The sequence below is a fragment of the Carcharodon carcharias genome, chromosome 28, assembly GCF_017639515.1.
Source record: "Carcharodon carcharias isolate sCarCar2 chromosome 28, sCarCar2.pri, whole genome shotgun sequence".
Lineage (NCBI taxonomy): Eukaryota > Metazoa > Chordata > Chondrichthyes > Lamniformes > Lamnidae > Carcharodon > Carcharodon carcharias.
The window spans coordinates 26,999,045-27,018,034 of NC_054494.1; positions in this window are offsets into that span (position 1 = coordinate 26,999,045).

The window sequence follows — 18,990 nt, forward strand, 5'->3', positions numbered from 1 at the left end:
AGAGAGTCACTCACGCTGCCAGCTCACTGAGAGTTAGCCCCCACTCCCCCTGCCAGCTCACTGAGAGTCACTCCCCCACTCCCCCTGCCAGCTCACTGAGAGTCAATCCCCCTGCCAGCTCACTGAGAGTTTCTCCCCCTGCCAGCTCACTGAGATTCACTCACCCATTCTCTCTGCCAGCTCATTGAGAGTCGCTCCCCCTGCCAGCTCACTGAGAGTCACTCCCCCTGCCAGCTCACTGAGAGTCACTCCGCCTGCCAGCTCACTGAGAGTCACTCCCCCTGCCAGCTCACTTGAGTCTCTCCCGCTGCCAGCTCAGTGAGAGTCACTCCCCCACTCCCCCTGCCAGCTGAATGTGATTCTCTCCCCCTGCCAGCTCACTGAGAGTCACTCCCCCACTCTCCCTGCCAGCTCACTGAGAGTCACTCCCGCACTCTCCCTGCCAGCTCACTGAGAGTCTCTCCCCCTGCCAGCTCACTGAGAGTCACTCCCCCACTATCCCTGCCAGCTCACTGAGAGTCTCCCCCCTGCCAGCTCACTGATAGTCACTCCCCCACTCCCCCTGCCAGCTCACTGAGAGTCATTACCCCTGCCAGCTCACTGAGAGTCTCTCCCCCTGACATCTCACTGAGTCACTCACCCTGCCAGCTCACTGAGTGTGACTTCACTTGCCAGCTCACTGAGAGTCACTCCACCTGCCAGCCCACTGAGAGTCACTCCCACTATCCCCCTGCCAGCTCACTGAGAGTCACTCCCCCTGCCCGCTCAGTGAGAGTCACTCCCCATGCCAGCTCACTGAGAGTCACTATCCCTGCCAGCCCACTGAGAGTCACACCCCCTGCCAGCTTACTGAGAGTCAATCCCCCTGCCAGCCCACTGAGAGTCATTACCCCTGCCAGCTCACTGAGAGTCTCTCCCCCTGCCAGCTCACAGAGAATCACTCCACCACTCCCCCTGCCAGCTCACTGGTTGTCTCTCCCCCTGCCAGATCACTGAGAGTCACTCCCCCACTCCCACTGCCAGCTCACTGAGATTCACTCCCCCACTCCCCATTCCAGCCAACTGAGAGTCACCCTTGCCTGCCAGCCCACTGAGAGTCAATCTCCCACTCCCCCTGCCAGCTCACTGGGAGTCACTCCACCACTCCCCCTGCCTGCCCACTGAGAGTCACCCGACTGCCAGCTCACTGAGAGTCACTCCCCCTGACAGCTCACTGAGTCACTCCCCCTGCCAGCTCGCTGAGAGTCATTCCACCTGCCAGCCCACTGAGAGTCACTCCACCAATCTCCCTGCCAACTCACTGAGTGTCACTCACCCACTCCCCCTGCCAGCCCACATAGAGTCACCCACCCCTGCCAGCTCACTGAATCACTCCCCCTGCCAGCTCACTGAGAGTCACTCCCCCTGCCAGCTCACTGAGAGTCACTCCTCCGGCCAGCCCACTGAGAGTCACACACCCTGCCAGCTTACTGAGAGTCACTCCCCCTGCCAGCTCACTGAGAGTCACTCCCGACTCCCCTTGCCAGTCCACTGAGATTCACTCCCCCACTCCTCCTGCCAGTTCAATGAGAGTCGCTCCCCCACTCCCCCTGCCAGATCACTGAGAGTCACTCCCCCACTCAACCTGCCAGCTCACCGAGAGTCAATCCCCCACTCCCCCTGCCAGCTCACAGAGAGTCACTCCCCCACTCCCCCTGCCAGCTCACTGAGAGTCACTCCCCCTGCCAGCTCACTGTCTCTCCCCCTGCCAGCTCACTGTGATTCACTCACCCACTCCCCTGCCACCTCACTGAGAGTCCCTCCCCCTGCCAGCTCACTGAGTGTCACTCCCCCTCTCCCCCTGCCAGCTCAATGAGAGTCACTCCCCCTGCCAGCTCACTGAGAGTCACTATCCCTGCCAGCCCACTGAGAGTCACACCCCCTGCCAGCTTACTGAGAGTCAATCCCCCTGCCAGCCCACTGAGAGTCATTACCCCTGCCAGCTCACTGAGAGTCTCTCCCCCTGCCAGCTCACTGAGAGTCACTCCCCCACTTCCCCTACCAGCGCACTGAGAGTCACTCCCCATGCCAGCTCACTGAGAGTCTCTCCCCCTGCCAGCTCACAGAGAATCACTCCACCACTCCCCCTGCCAGCTCACTGGTTGTCTCTCCCCCTGCCAGATCACTGAGTGTCACTCCCCCACTCCCACTGCCAGCTCACTGAGATTCACTCCCCCACTCCCCATTCCAGCCAACTGAGAGTCACCCTTGCCTGCCAGCCCACTGAGAGTCAATCTCCCACTCCCCCTGCCAGCTCACTGGGAGTCACTCCACCACTCCCCCTGCCTGCCCACTGAGAGTCACCCGACTGCCAGCTCACTGAGAGTCACTCCCCCTGACAGCTCACTGAGTCACTCCCCCTGCCAGCTCACTGAGAGTCACTCCCCCTGCCAGCTCACTGAGAGTCATTCCACCTGCCAGCCCACTGAGAGTCACTCCACCAATCTCCCTGCCAACTCACTGAGTGTCACTCACCCACTCCCCTTGCCAGCCCACATAGAGTCACCCACCCCTGCCAGCTCACTGAATCACTCCCCCTGCCAGCTCACTGAGAGTCACTCCCCCTGCCAGCTCACTGAGAGTCACTCCTCCGGCCAGCCCACTGAGAGTCACACACCCTGCCAGCTTACTGAGTGTCACTCCCCCTGCCAGCTCACTGAGAGTCACTCCCGACTCCCCTTGCCAGTCCACTGAGATTCACTCCCCCACTCCTCCTGCCAGTTCAATGAGAGTCGCTCCCCCACTCCCCCTGCCAGCTCAGTGAGAGTCACTCCCCATGCCAGCTCACTGAGAGTCACTATCCCTGCCAGCCCACTGAGAGTCACACCCCCTGCCAGCTTACTGAGAGTCAATCCCCCTGCCAGCCCACTGAGAGTCATTACCCCTGCCAGCTCACTGAGAGTCACTTCCCCACTTCCCCTGCCAGCGCACTGAGAGTCACTCCCCCTGCCAGCTCACTGGTTGTCTCTCCCCCTGCCAGATCACTGAGAGTCACTCCCCCACTCCCACTGCCAGCTCACTGAGATTCACTCCCCCACTCCCCATTCCAGCCAACTGAGAGTCACCCTTGCCTGCCAGCCCACTGAGAGTCAATCTCCCACTCCCCCTGCCAGCTCACTGGGAGTCACTCCACCACTCCCCCTGCCAGCTCACTGGGAGTCACTCCACCACTCCCCCTTCCAGCCCACTGAGAGTCACCCGACTGCCAGCTCACTGAGAGTCACTCCCCCTGACAGCTCACTGAGTCACTCCCCCTGCCAGCTCACTGAGAGTCACTCCCCCTGCCAGCTCACTGAGAGTCATTCCACCTGCCAGCCCACTGAGAGTCACTCCACCAATCTCCCTGCCAACTCACTGAGTGTCACTCACCCACTCCCCCTGCCAGCCCTCATAGAGTCACCCACCCCTGCCAGCTCACTGAATCACTCCCCCTGCCAGCTCACTGAGAGTCACTCCCCCTGCCAGCTTACTGAGAGTCACTCCTCCGGCCAGCCCACTGAGAGTCACACACCCTGCCAGCTTACTGAGAGTCACTCCCCCTGCCAGCTCACTGAGAGTCACTCCCGACTCCCCTTGCCAGTCCACTGAGATTCACTCCCCCACTCCTCCTGCCAGTTCAATGAGAGTCGCTCCCCCACTCCCCCTGCCAGATCACTGAGAGTCACTCCCCCACTCAACCTGCCAGCTCACCGAGAGTCAATCCCCCACTCCCCCTGCCAGCTCACAGAGAGTCACTCCCCCACTCCCCCTGCCAGCTCACTGAGAGTCACTCCCCCTGCCAGCTCACTGTCTCTCCCCCTGCCAGCTCACTGTGATTCACTCACCCACTCCCCTGCCACCTCACTGAGAGTCCCTCCCCCTGCCAGCTCACTGAGTGTCACTCCCCCTCTCCCCCTGCCAGCTCACTGAGAGTCACTCCCCCTGCCAGCTCACTGAGAGTCACTCCCCCTGCCAGCTCACTTGTGTCTCTCCCCCTGCCAGTTCAGTGAGAGTCACTCCCCCACTCTCCCTGCCAGCTCACTGAGAGTCTCTCAAATTGCCAGCTAACTGAGAGTCAATCCCCCACTCTGCCTGCCAGCTTACTGAGAGACACTCCCCCACTCCCCATGCCAGCTCACTGACAATCACTCCAACTGCTAGCTCACTGAGAGTCACTCCCCCACTCCCCCTGCCAGCTCACTGAGAGTCTCTCCCCTGCCAGCTCACTGAGAGTCACTCCCCCACTCTCCCTGCCAGCTCACTGAGAGTCACTCCCCCACTCTCCCTGCCAGCTCACTGAGAGTCACTCCCCCACTCTCCCTGCCAGCTCACTGAGAGTCACTCCCGCAGTCTCCCTGCCAGCTCACTGAGAGTCTCTCCCCCTGCCAGCTCACTGAGAGTCACTCCCCCACTCTCCCTGCCAGCTCACTGAGAGTCTCTCAAACTGCCAGCTAACTGAGAGTCAATCCCCCACTCTGCCTGCCAGCTTACTGAGAGTCAATCCCCCTATCCCCTGCCAGCTCACTGAGAGTCTCCCCCCTGCCAGCTCACTGAAAGTCACTCCCCCACTCCCCCTGCCAGCTCACTGAGAGTCATTACCCCTGCCAGCTCACTGAGAGTCTCTCCCCCTGACATCTCACTGAGTCACTCCCCCTGCCAGCTCACTGAGAGTCACTCCCCCATCCCCCTGCCAGCTCACTGAGAGTCACTCACCCACTCCACCTGCCAGCCCACTGAGAGTCACCCACCCCTGCCAGCTCACTAAGAGTCACTCCCCCTGCCAGCTCACTGAGAGTCACTCCCCATGCCATCTCATTGAGAGTCACTACCCCTGCCAGCCCACTGAGAGTCACACCCCCTGCCAGCTTACAGAGAGTCAATCCCCCTGCCAGCCCACTGAGAGTCATTACCCCTGCCAGCTCACTGAGAGTCTCTCCCCCTGCCAGCTCACTGAGAGTCACTCCCCCAATTCCCCTCACAGCGCACTGAGAGTCACTCCCCATGCCAGCTCACTGAGAGTCTCTCCCCCTGCCAGCTCACAGAGAATCACTCCACCACTCCCCCTGCCAGCTCACTGGTTGTCTCTCCCCCTGCCAGATCACTGAGAGTCACTCCCCCACACCCACTTCCCGCTCACTGAGATTCACTCCCCCACTCCCCATTCCAGCCCACTGAGAGTCACCCCTGCCTGCCAGCCCTCTGAGAGTCAATCTCCCACTCCCCCTGCCAGCTCACTGGGAGTCACTCCACCACTCCCCCTGCCAGCCCACTGAGAGTCACCCGACTGACAGCTCACTGAGAGTCACTCCCCCTGACAGCTCACTGAGTCACTCCCCCTGCCAGCCCACTGAGAGTCACTCCCCCTGCCAGCTCACTGAGAGTCACTCCCGACTCCCCTTGCCAGTCCACTGAGATTCACTACACCTTTCCTCCTGCCAGTTCAATGAGAGTCGCTCCCCCACTCCCCCTGCCAGATCACTGAGAGTCACTCCCCCACTCAACCTGCCAGCTCAACGAGAGCCAATCCCCCCCACCCCCGGCCAGCTCACTGAGATTCACTCCCCCACTCCCCCTGCCAGCTCGCTGAGAGTCACTCCCCCTGCCAGCTCACTGTCTCTCCCCCTGCCAGCTCACTGTGATTCACTCACCCATTCCCCTGCCACCTCACTGAGAGTCGCTCCCCCTGCCAGCTCACTGAGAGTCACTCCCCCTCTCCCCCTGCCAGCTCACAGAGAGTCACTCCCACTGCCAGCTCACTGAGAGTGACTCCCCCACTCCCACTGCCAGCTCACTTGAGTCACTCCCCCTGCCAGCTCACTGAGAGTAATTCCCCCACTCCCCGTGTCAGCTCACTGAGAATCACTCCCCCTGCCAGCTCACTGAGAGTCACTCCCCCACTCCTCCTGCCAGCCCACTGAGAGTCACTCCCCCTGCCAGTTCACTGAGAGTCACTCCCCCTGCCAGCTCACTGAGAGTCACTCCACCTGCCAGCCCGCTGAGAGTCACTCCCCCAATTCCTGCCAACTCACCGAGAGTCACTCACTCACTCCCCCTGCCAGCCCATTGAGAGTCACCCACCCCTGCCAGCTCACTAAGAGTCACACCCCCTGCCAGCTCTCTGAGAGTAACACCCCCTGCCAGCCCACTGAGTGTCACGCCCCCTGCTAGCTCACTGAGAGTCACTCACCCTGCCTGCTCACTGAGAGTCACTCCCCCACTCCCCCTGCCAGCTCAATGAGAGTCGCTCCCCCACTCCTCCTGCCAGCTCATTGAGAGTCACTCCCCCACTCAACCTGCCAGCTCTCCGAGAGTCAATCCCCCACTCCCCCTGCCAGCTCACAGAGAGTCACTCCCCGACTCCCCCTGCCAGCTCACTGAGAGTCAATCCCCCTGCCAGCTCACTAAGAGTCTCTCCCCCTGCCAGCTCACTGAGAGTCACTCCCCCTGCCAGCTCACTGAGAGTCACTCCCCCTGCCAGCTCACTGAGAGTCTCTCGCCCTGCCAGCTCACTGAGATTGACTCCCCCACTCTCCGTGCCAGCTCACTGAGAATCACTCACCCTGCCAGCTCACTGAGATTCACTCCCCCACTCCCCCTGCCAGCTCACTGAGAGTCACTCACCCACTTCCCGCCAGCTCCCTGTGAGTAACACCCCCTGCCAGCTCACAGAGAGTCTCTCCCCCTGCCAGCTCACAGAGAGTCACTCCCCCACTCCCCCTGCCAGCTCACTGAGATTCACTCCCCCACTCCCCCTTCCAGCCTACTGAGAGTCACCCCTGCCTGCCAGCCCACTGAGAGTCACTCCCCCACTCCCCCTGCCAGCCCACTGAGAGTCACTCCACCACTCCCCCTGCCAGCCCACTGAGAGTCACCCCACTGCCAGCTCACTGAGAGTCACTCCACTTGACAGATCACTGAGAGTCACTCCACCTGCCAGCCCACTGAGTGTCACTCCCCCAGTTCCCCTGCTAGCTCACTGAGAGTCACTCACCCACTCCCCCTGCCAGCACACTGAGAGTCACCCAACCCTGCCAGCTCACTAAGAGTCACTCCCCCTGCCAGCTCAGTGAGAGTCACTCCCCATGCCAGCTCACTGAGAGTCACTACCCCTGCCAGCCCACTGAGAGTCACACCCCCTGCCAGCTTACTGAGAGTCAACCCCCTGCCAGCCCACTGAGAGTCATTACCCCTGCCAGCTCACTGAGAGTCTCTCGCCCTGCCAGCCAACTGGGAGTCACTCCCCCACTTCCCCTGCCAGCGCACTGAGAGTCACTCCCCATGCCAGCTCACTGAGAGTCTCTCCCCCTGCCAGCTCACAGAGAATCACTCCACCACTCCCCCTGCCAGCTCACTGGTTGTCTCTCCCCCTGCCAGATCACTGAGAGTCACTCCCCCACTCCCACTGCCAGCTCACTGAGATTCACTCCCCCACTCCACATTCCAGCCCACTGAGAGTCACCCCTGCCTGCCAGCCCACTGAGAGTCAATCTCCCACTCCCCCTGCCAGCTCACTGGGAGTCACTCCACCACTCCCCCTGTCAGCCCACTGAGAGTCACCCGATTGCCAGCTCACTGAGAGTCACTCCCCCTGACAGCACACTGAGTCACTCCCCCTGCCAGCACACTGAGAGTCATTCCACCTGCCAGCCCACTGAGAGTCACTCCCCCAATCTCCCTGCCAACTCACTGAGTGTCACTCACCCACTCCCCCTGCCAGCCCCCTGAGAGTCACCCACCCCTGCCAGCTCACTGAGTCACTCCCCCTGCCAGCTCACTGAGAGTCACTCCCACTGCCAGCTCACTAAGAGTCACTCCCCCTGCCAGCCCACTGAGAGTCACACCCCCTGCCAGCTTACTGAGAGTCAATACCCCTGCCAGCCCACTGAGAGTCACTCCCCCTGCCAGCCCACTGAGAGTCACTCACCCTGCCAGCTCACTGAGAGTCACTCCCGACTCCCCTTGCCAGTCCACTGAGATTCACTCCCCCACTCCTCCTGCCAGTTCAATGGGAGTCGCTGCCCCACTCCCCCTGCCAGCTCACTGAGAGTCACTCCCCCACTCAACCTGCCAGCTCACCGAGAGTCAATCCCCCACTCCCCCTGCCAGCTCACTGAGAGTCACTCCCCCACTCCCCCTGCCAGCTCACTGAGAGTCACTCCCCCTGCCAGCTCACTGTCTCTCCCCCTGCCAGCTCACTGTGATTCACTCACCCACTCCACTGCCACCTCACTGAGAGTCGCTCCCCCTGCCAGGTCACTGAGAGTCTCTCCCCCACTCCCCCTGCCAGCTCACTGAGAGTCAATCCCCCACTCCCCCTGCCAGCTCACTGAGAGTCACTCCCCCACTCCCCCTGCCAGCTCACTGAGAGTCACTCCCCCTGCCAGCTCACTGAGAGTCTCTCCCCCTGCCAGCTCACTGTGATTCACTCACCCACTCCCCCTGCCAGCTCACTGAGAGTCGCTCCCGCTGCCAGCTCACTGAGAGTCACTCCCCCACTCCCCCTGCCAGCTCACTGAGAGTCACTCCCCCTGCCAGCTCATTGAGAGTCACTCCCCCTGCCAGCTCACTGAGAGTAACTCCCCCTGCCAGCCCACTGAGAGTCACTCCCCCAATTCCCCTGCCAGCTCACTGAGTGTCACTCACCCACTCCCCCTGCCAGCCCACTGAGAGTCACCCACCTCTGTCAGCTCACTAAGAGTCACTGCCCCTGCCAGCTCACTGAGAGTCCCTCCCCCTGCCAGCTCACTGAGAGTCACTCCCCCTGCCAGCCCACTGAGAGTCACGCCCCGTGCCAGCTCACTGAGAGTCACTCACCCTGCCAGCTCACTGAGAGTCACCCCCCCACTCCCCCTGCCAGCTCACTGAGAGTCACTCCCCCACTCCCCCTGCCAGCTCACTGAGAGTCAATCCCCCTGCCAGCTCAGTGAGAGTTTCTCCCCCTGCCAGCTCACTTAGATTCACTCACCCACTCCCTCTGCCAGCTCATTGAGAGTCGCACCCCCTGCCAGCTCACTGAGAGTCACTCCCCCTGCCAGCTCACTGAGAGTCACTCCGCCTGCCAGCTCACTGAGAGTCACTCCCCCTGCCAGCTCACATGAGTCTCTCCCGCTGCCAGCTCAGTGAGAGTCACTCCCCCACTCCCCCTGCCAGCTCACTGAGAGTCTCTCCCCCTGCCAGCTCACTGAGAGTCACTCCCCCTGCCAGCTCACTTGAGTCTCTCCACCTGCCAGCTCAGTGACAGACACACCCCCACTCCCCCTGCCAGCTCACTGAGAGTCACTCACCCACTCCACCTGCCAGCTCACTGAGAGTCACTCCCCCACTCTCCCTGCCAGCTCACTGAGAGTCTCTCCCCCTGCCAGCTCACTGAGAGTCACTCCCCCACTATCCCTGCCAGCTCACTGAGAGTCTCTCAAACTGCCAGCTAACTGAGAGTCAATCCCCCACACTGCCTGCCAGCTTACTGAGAGTCAATCCCCCACATCCCCTGCCAGCTCACTGAGAGTCTCCCCCCTGCCAGCTCACTGAAATTCACTCCCCCACTCCCCCTGCCAGCTCACTGAGAGTCATTACCCCTGCCAGCTCAATGAGAGTCTCTCCCCCTGACATCTCACTGAGTCACTCCCCCTGCCAGCTCACTGAGAGTCACTCCACTTGACAGCTCACTGAGAGTCACTCCACCTGCCAGCCCACTGAGAGTCACTCCCCCTATCCCCCTACCAGATCACTGAGAGTCACTCACCCACTCCCCCTGCCAGCCCACTGAGAGTCAATCTCCCACTCCCCCTGCCAGCTCACTGGGAGTCACTCCCCCACTCCCCCTGCCAGCTCACTGAGAGTCACTCCCCCTGCCAGCTCACTGAGAGTCCCTCCCCCACTACCCCTGCCAGCTCACTGAGAGTCACACCCCCTGCCAGTTCACTGAGAGTCTCTCCCCCCGCCAGCTCACTGAGAGTGTCTCCCCCACTCCCCCTGCCAGCTCACTTGAGTCTCTCCCCCTGCCAGCTCACTGAGAGTCACTCCCCCACTACCCCTGCCAGCTCACAGAGAGTCTCTCCCCCTGCCAACTCACTGAGAGTCACTCCCGCTCTCCCCCTGCCTTCTTACTGAGAGTCACTCCCCCACTCCCCCTGCCTGCTCAATGAGAGTCACTACCCCTGCAAGCTCACTGAGAGTCTCTCCCCCTGCCAGCTCACTGAGAGTCACTCCCCACTCCCCCTGACAGCTCACTGAGAGTCACTCCCCCTGCCAGCTCACTGAGAGTCTCTCCCCCTGACAGCTCACTGAGTGTCACACCCCCACTCCCCCTGCCATCTCAATGAGAGTCTCTCCCCCTGCCAGATCACTGAATCACTCCCCCACTCCCCTTGCCAGCTCATTGAGAGTCACTCCCCCTGCCAGCTCACTGAGAGTCACTCCCCCACTCCCCCTGCCAGCTCACTGAGAGTCTCTCCCCCTTCCAGCTCACTGAGAGTCACTCACCCACTCCCCGTGCCAGCTCACTGAGAGTCAATCCCCCACTCGCCCTGCCTGCTCACTTAGAGTCACTCCTCCTGCCAGCCCACTGAGAGTCACTCCCCCTGCCCGCCCACTGAGAGTCACTCGCCCTGCCAACTCACTGAGAGTCACTCCCACTGCCAGCTCACTTAGAGTCACTCCCCCACTACCCCTGCCAGCTCACTGAGAGTCACTCCCCCACTCCCCCGCCAGCTCATTGAGAGTCACTACCCTGCCAGCTCACTGAGAGTCTCTTCCCCTGCCAGCTCACTGAGAGTCACTCCCCACTCCCCCTGCCAGCTCACTGAGAGTCACTCCTCCTGCCAGCTCACTAAGAGTCTCTCCCCCTGACAGCTCACTGAGTGTCACTCCCCCACTCCCCCTGCCAGCTCACTGAGAGTCTCCACCCCTGCCAGATCACTGAGTCACTGCCCCACTCCCCTTGCCAGCTCATTGAGAGTCACTCCCCCTGCCAGCTCACTGAGAGTCACTCCCCCACTCCCCCTGCCAGCTCACTGAGAGTCTCTACTCCTGCCAGCTCACTGAGAGTCACTCGCCCACTCCCCGTGACAGCTCACTGAGAGTCACTCCCCCACTCGCCCTGCCTGCTCACTGAGAGTCACTCCTCCTGCCAGCCCACTGAGAGTCAATCCCCCTGCCCGCCCACTGAGAGTCACTCCCCCTGCCAACTCAGTGAGAGTCACTCCCACTGCCAGCTCACTGAGAGTCACTCCCCTGCCAGCCCACTGTGACACTCCCCCTGCCAGCCCACTGAGAGTCACTCCCCCACTCCCCCTGCCAGCCCAATGAGTGTCTATCCCCCACTCCCCCTGCCAGCCCACTGAGAGTCACTCCCCCACTCTCTCTGCCAGCTCACTGAGTGTCACTCCCCCTGCCAGCCCACTGAGATTCACTCCCCCACTCCCCCTGCCAGCCCAATGAGTGTCTATCCCCCACTCCCCCTGCCAGCACACTGAGAGTCACTTCCCCACTGTCTCTGCCAGCCCACTGAGAGTCACTCCCCCACTCACCCTGCCAGCTCACTGAGAGTCTCTCCCCCTGCCAGCTCACTGAGAGTCACTCCCCCACTCACCCTGCCAGCTCACTGAGAGTCTCTCCCCCTGCCAGCTCACTGAGAGTCACTCCCCCACTCCCCCTGCCAGCTCACTGATAGTCTCTCCCCCTGCCAGCTCACTGAGATTCACTCCCACATTCCCCTTGCCAGCCCACTGGATGTCAGCCCCCCTGCCATCCCACTAAGAATCACTCCCTCTGCCAGCACACTGAAAGTCAGTCTCCCTGCCTCCTCAATGAGAGTCACTCCCCCAATCCTGCTGCCAGCTCACTGAGAGTCACTCCGCCTGCCAGCTCACTGAGAGTCACTCCCTCTGCCAGCTCACTGAGAGTCACTCCCCCTGCCAGCTCACTGAGAGTCACTCCCCCAGTCCCCCTGCCAGCCACTGAGATTCACTGCCCAACCCCCTGACAGCTCTCTGAGAGTCACTCCCCCACTCCCCCGGCCAGCTCACTGAGAGTCTCTCCCCCTGCCAAATCACTGAGTCACTCCCCCACATTCCCATGCCAGCTCATTGAGAGTCACTCCCCCTGCCAGCTCACTGAGAGTCACTCCCCCACTCCCCCTGACAGCTCACTGAGAGTCTCTCCCCCTGCCAGCTCACTGAGAGTCACTCACCCACTCCCCGTGCCAGCTCACTGAGAGTCACTCCCCCACTCGCCCTGCCAGCTCACTGAGCGTCACTCCCCCACTCCCCCTGCCAGAAAACTGAGAGTCACTCCCCCACTCACCCTGCCAGCTCACTGACAGTCACTACCCCACTCACCCTGCCAGCTCACTGAGAGACACTCCCCCTGCCAGCTCACTGAGAGTCACTCCCCCTGCCAGCTCATTGAGAGTCTCTCCACCTGCCAGCTCACTGAGTGTCACTCCCCCACTCCCCCTGCCAGCTCACTGAGAGTGACTCCCCCACTCGCCCTGCCTGCTCACTGAGAGTCACTCCTCCTGCCAGCCCACTGAGAGTCACTCCCTCTGCCAACTCACTGAGAGTCACTCCCACTGCCAGCTCACTGAGAGTCACTCCCCCACTACCCCTGCCAGCTCACTGAGCGTCTCTCCCCCTGCCAGCTCACTGAGAGTAACTCCCCACTCCCCCTGCCAGCTCACTGAGAGTCACTCCCTTTGCCTGCTCACTGAGAGTCTCTCCCCATGACAGCTCACTGAGTGTCACTCCCCCACTCCCCCTGCCAGCTCACTGAGTGTCTCTCCCCCTGCCAGATCACTGAGTCACTCCCCCACTCCCCTTGCCAGCTCATTGTGAGTCACTCCCCCTGCCAGCTCACTGAGAGTCACTCCCCCACTCACCCTGCCAGCTCACTGAGAGTCTCTCCCCCTGCCAGCTCACTGAGAGTCACTCCCCCACACCCCCTGCCAGATCACTGAGAGTCACTCCCCCACTCCCCCTGCCAGCTCACTGAGTGAAACTCCCCCTGCCAGCTCACTGAGAGTCACTCCCCCTGCCAGCTCATTGAGAGTCTCTCCACCTGCCAGATCACTGAGAGTCACTTCCCCACTCCCCCTTCCAGCTCACTGATAGTCTCTCCCCCTGCCAGCTCACTGAGAGTCACTCCCTCTGCCAGCTCACTGAGAGTCACTCCCCCACTCCCTCTGCCAGCTCACTGAGAGTCACTCCCCCACTCCCCCTGCCAGCTTACTGAGAGTCACCCCCCACATCCCCTGCCAGCTCACTGAGAGTCTCTCCACCTGCCAGCTCACTGAGAGTCACTCCCCCTGCTAGCTCACTGAGAGTCACTCCTGCATGGAAGCCCACTGAGAGTCACTCCCCCACTCCCCCTGCCATCTCACTGAGAGTCACTCCCCCACTCCCACTGCCAGCCCACTGAGAGTCACCCCACTGCCAGCCCACTGAGAGTCACTCCCCCTGCCAGCTCACTGAGAGTCACTCCCCCTGCCAGCTCACTGAGAGTCACTCCCCCTGCCAGCTCACTGAGAGCACCTGCCAGCCCATTGAGAGTCACTCCCCCAATCACCCTGCCAGCTCACTGAGAGTCACTCCCCTTGCCAGCTCACTGAGAGTCTCTCGCCCTGCCAGCTCACTGAGAGTGACTCCCCCACTCCCCCTGCCAGCTCACTTGAGTCTCTCCCCCTGCCAGCTCACTGAGATTCACTCCCCCACTCCCCCTGCCAGCTCACTGAGAGTCACTCCCACTGCCAGCTCACTGAGAGTCCCTCCCCCACTACCCCTGCCAGCTCACTGAGAGTCACACCCCCTGCCAGCTCACTGAGAGTCTCTCCCCCCGCCAGCTCACTGAGAGTCACTCCCCCACTACCCCTGCCAGCTCACAGAGAGTCTCTCCCCCTGCCAGCTCACTGAGAGTCACTCCCGCTTTCCCTCTGCCTTCTTACTGAGAGTCACTCCCCCACTCCCCCTGCCTGCTCAATGAGAGTCACTACCCCTGCAAGCTCACTGAGAGTCTCTCCCCCTGCCAGCTCACTGAGAGTCACTCCCCACTCCCCCTGCCAGCTCACTGAGAGTCACTCCCCCTGCCAGCTCACTGAGAGTCTCTCCCCCTGACAGCTCACTGAGTGTCACACCCCCACTCCCCCTGCCATCTCACTGAGAGTCTCTCCCCCTGCCAGATCACTGAATCACTCCCCCACTCCCCTTGCCAGCTCATTGAGAGTCACTCCCCCTGCCAGCTCACTGAGAGTCACTCCCCCACTCCCCCTGCCAGCTCACTGAGAGTCTCTCCCCCTTCCAGCTCACTGAGAGTCACTCACCCACTCCCCGTGCCAGCTCACTGAGAGTCAATCGCCCACTCGCCCGGCCTGCTCACTTAGAGTCACTCCTCCTGCCAGCACACTGAGAGTCACTCCCCCTGCCCGCCCACTGAGAGTCACTCCCCCTGCCAGCTCACTGAGAGCACCTGCCAGCCCATTGAGAGTCACTCCCCCAATCCCCCTGCCAGCTCACTGAGAGTCACTCCCCTTGCCAGCTCACTGAGAGTCTCTCGCCCTGCCAGCTCACTGAGAGTGACTCCCCCACTCCCCCTGCCAGCTCACTTGAGTCTCTCCCCCTGCCAGCTCACTGAGAGTCACTCTCGCTCTCCCCCTGCCTTCTTACTGAGAGTCACTCCCCCACTCCCCCTGCCTGTTCAATGAGAGTCACTACCCCTGCAAGCTCACTGAGAGTCTCTCCCCCTGCCATCCCACTGAGAATCACTCCCTCTGCCAGCACACTGAGAGTCAGTCTCCCTGCCTCCTCAATGAGAGTCACTCCCCCAATCCTTCTGCCAGCTCACTGAGAGTCACTCCGCCTGCCAGCTCACTGAGAGTCACTCCCTCTGCCAGCTCACTAAGAGTCTCTCCCCCTGAAAGCTCACTGAGTGTCACTCCCCCACTCCCCCTGTCAGCTCACTGAGAGTCTCTCCCCCACTCACCCTGCCAGCTCACTGTGAGTCTCTCCCCCTGCCAGCTCACTGAGAGTCACTCCCCCACACCCCCTGCCAGATCACTGAGAGTCACTCCCCCACTGCCCCTGCCAGCTCACTGACAGTCACTCCCCCACTCCCCCTGCCAGCTCACTGAGAGAAACTCCCCCTGCCTGCTTACTGAGAGTCACTCCCCCTGCCAGCTCATTGAGAGTCTCTCCACCTGCCAGATCACTGAGAGTCACTTCCCCACTCCCCCTTCCAGCTCACTGATAGTCTCTCCCCCTGCCAGCTCACTGAGTGTCACACCCCCACTCCCCCTGCCATCTCACTGAGAGTCTCTCCCCCTGCCAGATCACTGAATCACTCCCCCACTCCCCTTGCCAGCTCATTGAGAGTCACTCCCCCTGCCAGCTCACTGAGAGTCACTCCCCCACTCCCCCTGCCAGCTCACTGAGAGTCTCTCCCCCTTCCAGCTCACTGAGAGTCACTCACCCACTCCCCGTGCCAGCTCACTGAGAGTCAATCGCCCACTCGCCCGGCCTGCTCACTTAGAGTCACTCCTCCTGCCAGCACACTGAGAGTCACTCCCCCTGCCCGCCCACTGAGAGTCACTCCCCCTGCCAGCTCACTGAGAGCACCTGCCAGCCCATTGAGAGTCACTCCCCCAATCCCCCTGCCAGCTCACTGAGAGTCACTCCCCTTGCCAGCTCACTGAGAGTCTCTCGCCCTGCCAGCTCACTGAGAGTGACTCCCCCACTCCCCCTGCCAGCTCACTTGAGTCTCTCCCCCTGCCAGCTCACTGAGAGTCACTCTCGCTCTCCCCCTGCCTTCTTACTGAGAGTCACTCCCCCACTCCCCCTGCCAGCTCACTGAGAGTCTCTCCCCCTTCCAGCTCACTGAGAGTCACTCACCCACTCCCCGTGCCAGCTCACTGAGAGTCAATCGCCCACTCGCCCGGCCTGCTCACTTAGAGTCACTCCTCCTGCCAGCACACTGAGAGTCACTCCCCCTGCCCGCCCACTGAGAGTCACTCCCCCTGCCAGCTCACTGAGAGCACCTGCCAGCCCATTGAGAGTCACTCCCCCAATCCCCCTGCCAGCTCACTGAGAGTCACTCCCCTTGCCAGCTCACTGAGAGTCTCTCGCCCTGCCAGCTCACTGAGAGTGACTCCCCCACTCCCCCTGCCAGCTCACTTGAGTCTCTCCCCCTGCCAGCTCACTGAGAGTCACTCTCGCTCTCCCCCTGCCTTCTTACTGAGAGTCACTCCCCCACTCCCCCTGCCTGTTCAATGAGAGTCACTACCCCTGCAAGCTCACTGAGAGTCTCTCCCCCTGCCATCCCACTGAGAATCACTCCCTCTGCCAGCACACTGAGAGTCAGTCTCCCTGCCTCCTCAATGAGAGTCACTCCCCCAATCCTTCTGCCAGCTCACTGAGAGTCACTCCGCCTGCCAGCTCACTGAGAGTCACTCCCTCTGCCAGCTCACTAAGAGTCTCTCCCCCTGAAAGCTCACTGAGTGTCACTCCCCCACTCCCCCTGTCAGCTCACTGAGAGTCTCTCCCCCACTCACCCTGCCAGCTCACTGTGAGTCTCTCCCCCTGCCAGCTCACTGAGAGTCACTCCCCCACTGCCCCTGCCAGATCACTGAGAGTCACTCCCCCACTCCCCCTGCCAGCTCACTGAGAGAAACTCCCCCTGCCAGCTTACTGAGAGTCACTCCCCCTGCCAGCTCATTGAGAGTCTCTCCACCTGCCAGATCACTGAGAGTCACTTCCCCACTCCCCCTTCCAGCTCACTGATAGTCTCTCCCCCTGCCAGCTCACTGAGTGTCACACCCCCACTCCCCCTGCCATCTCACTGAGAGTCTCTCCCCCTGCCAGATCACTGAATCACTCCCCCACTCCCCTTGCCAGCTCATTGAGAGTCACTCCCCCTGCCAGCTCACTGAGAGTCACTCCCCCACTCCCCCTGCCAGCTCACTGAGAGTCTCTCCCCCTTCCAGCTCACTGAGAGTCACTCACCCACTCCCCGTGCCAGCTCACTGAGAGTCAATCGCCCACTCGCCCGGCCTGCTCACTTAGAGTCACTCCTCCTGCCAGCACACTGAGAGTCACTCCCCCTGCCCGCCCACTGAGAGTCACTCCCCCTGCCAGCTCACTGAGAGCACCTGCCAGCCCATTGAGAGTCACTCCCCCAATCCCCCTGCCAGCTCACTGAGAGTCACTCCCCTTGCCAGCTCACTGAGAGTCTCTCGCCCTGCCAGCTCACTGAGAGTGACTCCCCCACTCCCCCTGCCAGCTCACTTGAGTCTCTCCCCCTGCCAGCTCACTGAGAGTCACTCTCGCTCTCCCCCTGCCTTCTTACTGAGAGTCACTCCCCCACTCCCCCTGCCTGTTCAATGAGAGTCACTACCCCTGCAAGCTCACTGAGAGTCTCTCCCCCTGCCATCCCACTGAGAATCACTCCCTCTGCCAGCACACTGAGAGTCAGTCTCCCTGCCTCCTCAATGAGAGTCACTCCCCCAATCCTTCTGCCAGCTCACTGAGAGTCACTCCGCCTGCCAGCTCACTGAGAGTCACTCCCTCTGCCAGCTCACTAAGAGTCTCTCCCCCTGAAAGCTCACTGAGTGTCACTCCCCCACTCCCCCTGTCAGCTCACTGAGAGTCTCTCCCCCTGCCAGATCACTGAGTCACTCCCCCACTCCCCTTGCCAGCTCATTGTGAGTCACTCCCCCTGCCAGCCCACTGAGAGTCACTCCCCCACTCACCCTGCCAGCTCACTGTGAGTCTCTCCTCCTGCCAGCTCACTGAGAGTCACTCCCCCACACCCCCTGCCAGATCACTGAGAGTCACTCCCCCACTGCCCCTGCCAGCTCACTGACAGTCACTCCCCCACTCCCCCTGCCAGCTCACTGAGAGAAACTCCCCTGCCAGCTTACTGAGAGTCACTCCCCCTGCCAGCTCATTGAGAGTCTCTCCACCTGCCAGATCACTGAGAGTCACTTCCCCACTCCCCCTTCCAGCTCACTGATAGTCTCTCCCCCTGCCAGCTCACTGAGAGTCACTCCCTCTGCCAGCTCACTGAGAGTCACTCCCCCACTCCCTCTGCCAGCTCACTGAGAGTCACTCCCCCACTCCCCCTGCCAGCTTACTGAGAGTCACCCCCCACATCCCCTGCCAGCTCACTGAGAGTCTCTCCACCTGCCAGCTCACTGAGAGTCACTCCCCCTGCCATCTCACTGAGAGTCACTCCCCCACTCCCCCTGCCAGCCCACTGAGAGTCACCCCACTGCCAGCTCACTGAGAGTCACTCCCCCTGCCAGCTCACTGAGAGTCACTCCACCTGCCAGCTCACTGAGAGTCACACCCCCTGCCAGCTCACTGAGAGCACCTGCCAGCCCATTGAGAGTCACTCCCCCAATCACCCTGCCAGCTCACTGAGAGTCACTCCCCTTGCCAGCTCACTGAGAGTCTCTCGCCCTGCCAGCTCACTGAGAGTGACTCCCCCACTCCCCCTGCCAGCTCACTTGAGTCTCTCCCCCTGCCAGCTCACTGAGAGTCACTCCCACTGCCAGCTCACTGAGAGTCCCTCCCCCACTACCCCTGCCAGCTCACTGAGAGTCACATCCCCTGCCAGCTCACTGAGAGTCTCTCCCCCCGCCAGCTCACTGAGAGTCACTCCCCCACTACCCCTGCCAGCTCACAGAGAGTCTCTCCCCCTGCCAGCTCACTGAGAGTCACTCCCGCTTTCCGTCTGCCTTCTTACTGAGAGTCACTCCCCCACTCCCCCTGCCTGCTCAATGAGAGTCACTACCCCTGCAAGCTCACTGAGAGTCTCTCCCCCTGCCAGCTCACTGAGAGTCACTCCCCACTCCCCCCTGCCAGCTCACTGAGAGTCACTCCCCCTGCCAGCTCACTGAGAGTCTCTCCCCCTGACAGCTCACTGAGTGTCACACCCCCACTCCTCCTGCCATCTCACTGAGAGTCTCTCCCCCTGCCAGATCAC